The sequence below is a fragment of the Notothenia coriiceps genome, unplaced genomic scaffold, assembly GCF_000735185.1.
Source record: "Notothenia coriiceps isolate Sejong01 unplaced genomic scaffold, NC01 NC01_scaffold00026442, whole genome shotgun sequence".
In the NCBI taxonomy this organism is placed as follows: Eukaryota; Metazoa; Chordata; class Actinopteri; order Perciformes; family Nototheniidae; genus Notothenia; species Notothenia coriiceps.
In genome coordinates, this window is record NW_011359143.1 from 324,992 (window position 1) to 333,496 (window position 8,505).

Genomic DNA, 8,505 nt, shown 5'->3' on the forward strand with positions numbered 1-8,505 from the left:
TGTTGATTTGGGTATTCACACGTCACAGAACCCAGGAAGCAAACAATGGAAAATGAGAAATCTCCAACGAGGCGTTTTGGGGCAGCATACACTGTGTTAGAGTTTTACTCGCTAAAGGGGGCACTTTGAGGCTTTTTTGACTCCGCAGACCGTTCACATGCATAAAAACCTTCATAACACACAAGGGGACGGGTAATAACCGGAAAAGCATGACATGGGACCTTTAATATACTACTAATTAAACTTTGGGTAAATTACACCACTGGTTGGATTTAACTAGCACAAAATAGATTTAAGGGATTGTGCTGAAGAACACTTTTTATCCAAATGTACTGAATATCTCCGGTTTCATTGCTACTATATAATTCCACTCCAATACAGTTTGAATGAGATGATAGGACACAGATGATTTGTCAAATCTAAAAAGGGATGGTTCACCCGAAACGTTTGCTATTTATTGTCAACTTTGTTTTGGTGTGAGTTGCTGTTAATAGGAGTCAACAACAGAAAAATAGAGAAGTTTAATGTAGGAAAAAAAATGTCTACCAAACTACACCCACCAAGCGTATCACAAAACAGAAGGAAGCTAGCAGCCGTCTTTCACAAGCCTCTTGTTATTCCAATAGAACACTTTTCACCAAAAACAAAAAACAATTTAAACAATCTAGCTAAATAAATAGAACAACAGTTGAGATTGAACAGGATGTGTTTTGAATTTTGGGGGAAACTGTCCCTTTAAGTGTGTGTTGAGGATGAAACTACATATCAATCAAAACTAAGAAGCAGTGCAGGAGGAAGAGCATGACAAAAAGCAGTTCCTGTATTAAAGAAAAGTGTAATTTGAAACGACAATTCTTCTCACACGAGGCCTCACACACTATCTAAAAGCTGTAAAGCCGTACACATCCTAGGCTTCACTTAAAAACTCAGCCATCATGTGACTCTGACCTTCATCATCTCCACATCTAATTCCAGGAAACTCACTTCCTTCTGTAGCATCCGATAAGCATCAAAGAAACTAGTCATCTCTTATATCCTGCCCATTCACAGAAGCTCTCCTTCATCCTACAGTGAGGCAGGTACTGGTAATGCATTATGGGCCGCAGACAGGGTGGCAGACACTTGAGTTATCTAATTAGCAATAATATTGGATTAGTCTGACTCAGAAGGGGTGAAGAGACAAGACAAGCCTCCTTCAGGGCCCCTCAATGTCTCTTGAATCTCAGTTTGGAGTCTTTGGGGGGATTTTCAAGATTAACTGACCAATTTCTGTCCCTGAAGAGCAAAAATATTAAAGAAAAAGAGCAAAGATAGCCTAACACTGAGGCCTAAGCAGTGTAATTAGGGTGACCAGATGTCCCGCAAATTGAAACGATTTCCCGCATATTTCATTTTGATTGGCTAAAACACTTTTCTAAAATCTGATTTATGACATAAATCAGATGCAGAGAAAGCCCCCCCCCCCACAGTGTATCACTGGTGGTGATAACCAACAACTTCCTGGCAATGTTACCCACTGTGATTGGAGGCTATACAAACAAACAAACAAATGTAAAATAAAGATAAACACCACACAACTGTGTCATGATGCAACTGTCAACTTCGTTTACCTATAGAAGTGGTTCTGACCGGGGGCAGACTGGACCTCTTCCTGGAATGGGGTTGGTGCTCTATCCTATTTTTACCCAGGAAATAAGTGCACACAAAGGTATTTATTGATTTCATGTTCACAAATTCAAACCTACATGGTATAGGCTAATTACATTTTTAATTAGTCTTACCCAATCAGACGCTGGTTGTGGGTGCCTGAGAGGTCTGATAAAGGTAAAAAACAAATATATTCAAACTACTGTACTGTTAAAACATTCTGCTTCTTGTGGCACAACATAATATGTTGACAATGTTTTATTTTACCCTAGCAAACTGTTAGTGCTCACTTTTGGAACATTTGGAATGTCCCACACCTGCATACACACAAATGACTGACTGAAATAAAAATAAATTCACTTTAATTAAGAATAGATGCCACGATAAATCCAAACTGACCAAGGTACATTATATTTGTTGACCGTCCTTTAACTCTCACATTAGGATTTACATTGGGGCACAATAAACCAACTCCTCTCTGCACCTATAATATATCTATATGATGTCAAGAGTTACATTTAGGTGCACAGTGCTGTCTCTTGACTTGCAAACTCTTTTACCAAACAAGCTAACGCTAGCTGGGTAAATATGACGCTCTTTGTATCAAAACAAAACTTACCTTCTTATATATCGACTTTTTCCACTTCGATCAACTTTATTTCCTCCGGCTTCAATTTGCAGCCCTCTTGTTCGTTCTCTCTATGTCTGGTCAGACATCAATGTGTTCCACGTAGCGCGACCCCTAGAGGCCTAGAGCACTTCCGGAATGTTTTTTTTTTGTATGTGTTTTGGGATTTGTACTGCTTTGGACTTTGCATATCGTTTTGGTATTTGCAGCGTTTTTTGGTTGTATTTGTTTTCAGGATTTGTTTGTTTTTCATTTTAGGATTTGCAGCTGTTTCCTGCTAATGTATGTGTTTTTGGCCGTTGTTCCGCGTTTGCACCTGCCGGCCACCGTATTAATCACGCTTTCACCTGTACCGCCATGTTTGACCCTATGGTTTGACCGCACCTTGTGAGTGACATTTACCATCCGTTACAAAGGGGGCGCTGTTTTACTCAGAAGAGAAAACTCCAGGAATGTGAAGAAGAAACTTTACTTTTTTTCCCACAACATCATGGCTTTCAATATTACAAATAAACAAATAATATTGGTGCGAGAAAAAAAAACAGATATAAACAAATCAAAAAACAGACAAAACATTTAAACATAAATTAAGAAATAAAGTAAATACAATACAAAGGGATAGGCTTTTTTTTTGTAAATCATGAAAAAACTCAATTTTTGTTGACCTTAATTGGAAACATCATTATAAACTCAACTATAGGCCTACTCATTGTGTTTCAACTTGCTCATTCTGCTACAATAAGTGATATCTTCCTCGTTGCCTTTATTCAAACAGTAATTTTGATGATTGTATTTTATATTCCGCATTTGTATTATACGTCACATGACAGATGGAAAGCAATCGGAATTGCAAAGCCTTTTCATTAACCTCTTAACTTGATATTTCCTCCTTACTGGATCTGAGGGGCCCCGGGGTCCACTCTCCCACCACTTAACAAGGCCTGAAAATGAGCTGACACACACACACACGCACACACACACAGTAAAATGCAAATGATACAAACTACCATCTCCACCCAGACCGTCTCTCACTCTCAGCTGGACACATCTTAATGAGCACCGCCAAGTGAAAATCACTATCACACACACACATCAAACACATTTGTTCATAGCACTAGTTAAATGCACACACACACACACACACACACACACACACACACACACACACACACACACACACACACACACACACAATCAGTAAGTGATCATACAGCACCACATTAATAATGTATAAGAAGGAAAATGATCCCTCACCTAAAAAAAGGGTTATTAGTGTTTTAATTAATTGCTCTTTTTCCTTTTTCTGCAGCCCAAGGACGTGCTTTAGTGCTTCTGATATAGATGCACACTGGGAGAAGAGGAGGAGGTGGAGGAAGACGAGGAGGAGCGAGCTGGGAAGGTCAAGTAGAGAAAGGAAGGGGGAGAAAAAAATTGGAGGAGGGACTAAGGGTAGAGAGGAACAAAGAGGAAGAGCCTGAAGAATTAGAGAAAGAGATAAAAAAATAATGTCATTATTTTGCACACTTTGTCTAATCTATCCATATATCCATCTGTCTATCTGTCTGTCCGTCCGTCTTTGTATCTATCTATAGACAATTTAAAGGAAATATAGAAAGCTGAAAGAAGGCGACAAAAGGGAGTTGAGACAGGATGGAAGAAAATCTAGAGTGATTGGATTTATCTTATCAATATTTGTCATAATATGTTACTTTGTATTAACGAGTGTTACCCATTCATGTGGAATTCATTAACTTCATTAGTTACTTAACAAACTAAAAACTTTAATAATTGGTTCCATAATAAGAGTGAAGAAAGGGTTTTTTAAATCAGAATAACAAAAAACAACCTGTTGTATTTCCACCACTAGATGGCGCACACTGACCATCTGTTACTGCGGGTTTAGCTGTCTCTCTGCGTCACCTCACAATCACTCACAAAAAAGCACACAGGATTTATCGGCCATAAATAATGAATTATATTTCAGAGCAATTTGTCACAGTTTATCGGTTATTTAAGGACAAAGTGGTCTTCAAATAAGCTTTTAGTGAAAGTGGCTCAGCTTTGACCAGTGTGAGGTTTACTTACATGCCTAGATAGAAAGCATTTTGTGTTACAATGAAGGTCTCTGTGGAAAATCATATCATAAAACTACATGTCCTCCGGGTTTTTCTCATGAAAACTGAAAATGCTCCAGAAAGGACCCAAGACGAACCTGCTTTATACTGTTGTATCTGCTACTTTTACTCAAAGATAATGTGCCCAAAGTACGTAACTTCATACAAATTATACTCCTTCTGCTTTTTAATGTAAGCCCTATTTAGGGCCTTTAACTGAATCTGAGGACCCCAACCTGCCCCAATGTTGTGTGAATGTATCCCATAGGCTAACTTCAGTTTCTGATCATTTCAAAACATCAAAACCAATCAAATCTAACATTTTATTCTACTGTAGTAGCGTATCTGTGGGCTTTGCATCGGAAGATTCCAGCAAAAATGTACAATATTCAGGACAAATACAGCATAAAAAGAGGAAAAGGACTTTAAATATGTCCTAAACATCAACTTTTGTTGTTTCTTTAATATTTTGTCTCTTTGTTGTTCTCCATTCATCTGTTTAATTTGTTTTAACATTTTGAAATCATCAATACAAACGTATACAGGACCAAACATTAAACAGAGAAAATGTAGGGGGTAAAAGTCATAGTTGGAGCCTAGTAGCTCTCACTACTGCTAAACTTGTGAAAAAATACACAGAAATAATTCTGTACAACCTCACATTACATCATCGTCCTTTATCTAATTCCCCCTGAATGTGGCACGAAGAGTACAAATACTATTTTAATCTTTTATACCTTCTCTGAAATATGAAAACATAGCCCCGAGAAGTGAGCTGTTTATCACTGCCTGCTAATTATAACATTGCTGTGCTGTCATTAAAAAGTACAAAATTAGAATGCTGTGATTTAACGGTAAATGTGTCTCCTGGAATCTCCGTTTCCATAATTACAGGCCGACATTATAATGAAATAATATCACTGTGGAGGTGACTCTCGACCAATCACAGGGCTCTCAGAAACACCCCAGCGATATAATGATGGGATGAGTGACTTTTTCTTCCTTTGTGTTGCCTTGTCAAAGAGGAAATATAGATTCTCTGACTAATTTTCTTGGAAATGAAAAACCTTAATGTAGCCTTTCCTCCTCTTCCTCTTCTCATCTTCCTCATCTATACCTCAGATGAGGAACAAGAGTTGTTCCAGGTTAACTCAATTACACAGAATCTGCTCTTCCATTGCTCCTCACTTTAGAGCAACTAAGGCCATTTCTCTATATTTTACTGGCATTATACTTTCGTTTTTTCAAAAACCTGATACTGGATTCCCACTCTGTACCCTTCATGTTTTTACATGAACAGGAGGTTGAAGTGGTGCTTGAAGCTCCACTCAGCATTGTTTTGAATAACTCAGCAGATCTAAGAAGCTTTTCGAGGCTCTCTAGTTCATGGTTTTGGTTCAAGGTAAAAAGTTAATCATATAGGCAGTTTTGCTAAAAAGCATACATGTCAAATTAGTGGTGCTAGAGGAAAAATGCTCATCAAAGTCATTAGGATCCATCCTCTGGGGAGCATGAATGTCTGTAGAAATTAAAGAAGAAGAATTTGAATAAACGTTTGGGTATTTCGGGACCAGGGTGGCGAGTAAGAAAGAGCAAGAACCTGAAGAACACAAGCGTCATCTGATGTTACACATTTATGTGAAATTGACCTTATTGATATCGAATAATTTATTATGAATTAATAGGGGAGGCTGTGGCTCAGTAGCTCAGTGTGTTGAGCTTCAGATCAAGGGAGCAAAGGTTCAAACCCCACTGAAGGCAGCATGTTGTTAACAAGATACCCCACCCCAAATTGTTTCTATGGGGATTGCCCACAGTATTGAGTGTATGTAAGTCGCTTTGGGTAAAAGCGTCTAACAAGTAACATGAACGAAATAACAAAATATATTTTAAAGTCAAAGTAGTTGATTGTTTTCCACAGACTCATTTATAATTTTGTGATTTAGCGATTTTTTATTGTTGTATCCTGAACTGTTCATATTTGATATCAGTTATTTTTCATGCATTCTCCTGTGAACCCCTGCATTGCAGTACTGTTTAGGAACAAAAATACTTTTAAATGGTGCGGTTAAATGTGAAAAAACGATTATAGTTTTGGTTAGTTAGTGTACCTGCATGGCATTAGACACAGTACATGTTTTTCCACAGTATACGAAAGTCTTTAGTTAACAGTTCTTTAACAGACATTAGCACAAAAGTTTTAAAATGATTATTCATAAAAATCGATGTCTTCAGGAATTTGCTCATAAATTCTTATTCTGAAAATGCTCTTAAATATAAAATCATGGGAAATTATTTTTGACGTCTTAAAGGTCCCATGTTGTGCTTTTCCGGTTATTACCCGCCCCCTTGTGTGTTATGAAGGTTTTTCTGCATGTAAACGGTCTGCAGAGTCACAAACCCTCAAAGTACACCCTGTAGCGAGTAAAACTCTAACACAGAAAATACCTGTGTATGCTGCCCCAGAACGCCTCGTTGGGGATTTCTCTTTTTCTTCCTGGGTACAGTGACGTGCCCATACCCAAATGGTCCCATTGGTCCAAATGGTCCAATCCGTGGAGCCGTTACGTTACGTCCGCCGAGCCATTAGGTTATGGTCACACACACACACACACTCAATCTTTTCTCAGCTGCAGCTCCGCTGATTTCTCCTCCCTGAGACACGACGAGGCTGTGAGTCGGTGTGTGAGCACACACACAAACTCCCAGCCAGGCTGCGGGTGTGTGTGTTCGGGCTGGGTTTTGCTGTGTCTCGCTGTCGGCCTCTGGGCTCATAGGGAGGGGGGGGAGGGGGCAGGAGCTCCAACAAGCCGTTAAATGTGATTTTGGAAAATTGCACAATGTAAATCTATTGTGAGTAGACCTCAACAATGGAATTATGATCAGTAGAAATGGCCATGACATGGGACCTTTAAACATTATTTTGCTTTCTTAACATCAGCTTGAAAAGGACAATATGGAAACACAATTAGACAATGTTTTTAGTTTGAAGGCTCAATGAGAGAGCAGTGTGTCTGATGTTGTTAGAATAATAAAACACGTGAGCCATGACATGACACCATGTGACCAACGAGGCACCTTCACCTTCATCATCATCATCATCCTCCTCCTCCTCAAAGCTGCCTGAAAGCGCTGTGAAGTGGCAGATGAAATATTAATCTTCTTGAATTTATGATGGAGGACAGCGGGTGGGGTGAGAGAAAGAGAGGAGGAGGAGAAAGGGAGGGGGGAAGATTGGCTGGTGAATAGAAAGAAATTAAACCAAGACATGAGGAGAGGTAGAGGTGAGGGAGGACGAGGAGAGGAGAGTGGGAGAGCAGAAAGAGATCTGTAGAAAAGATCTCTTAGTTAAAATGATTTTTTCCAACACGAATTCACATTTTCATTTCAAATACGTTTTTTTGTATGAGAACTAGAAAAAAATGTGTTTTACTTCTGTAAATCTCACTTTCAATGATATGCTTAACGCCTGCAGTGTTCAACTAGATTTCTACCACCTGCAAATGAGTGGAGGTGCGTTCATTAGGTCTAATTGTTAGCATTGACCCTATTAAAGACCACCTCCATTAGTGGGTTGAATACAGAAACACACAAATGTACACCCTGTTAGCAAAGATAAGCAAACAAGGACAAAAAAGTGACCATTTTGGTGTAAGGGGAAAAGAATACAAGTACAAATATAATTACATGATGTGTAATACTGTTACAGAATAAAGAATGAATAGATTGCTACGAAGTGTGTTGCCAAAAAGTGTCACTCTAAAATAAAGCAGCCATGATGCAAAAAAACATTTCTCAGCTAATACTCAATCAATCAATCAAATGTTGCCCAATATCACAGATTACACATTGCTCTCAGGGGGCTTTACAGTGTGTACAGCATATGAGACCCTCTGCCCTCAGACCCCCAGTGCGTACAAGGAAAAACTTCCAAGAAACGCCAGAAGGAATGGAGAGAAACTGAGGAAACTTCAGGGCGTTGACGTTGTGAAGCAATACTGTAAATAAATACATAGAACATTTTAAAGGAAATATATGAACACCTCAAACAGTCACAGCAAAATCACACCTATAGATTCTCAGAAGATAAGCTGCTCGCTCGCACCACAGATTCAT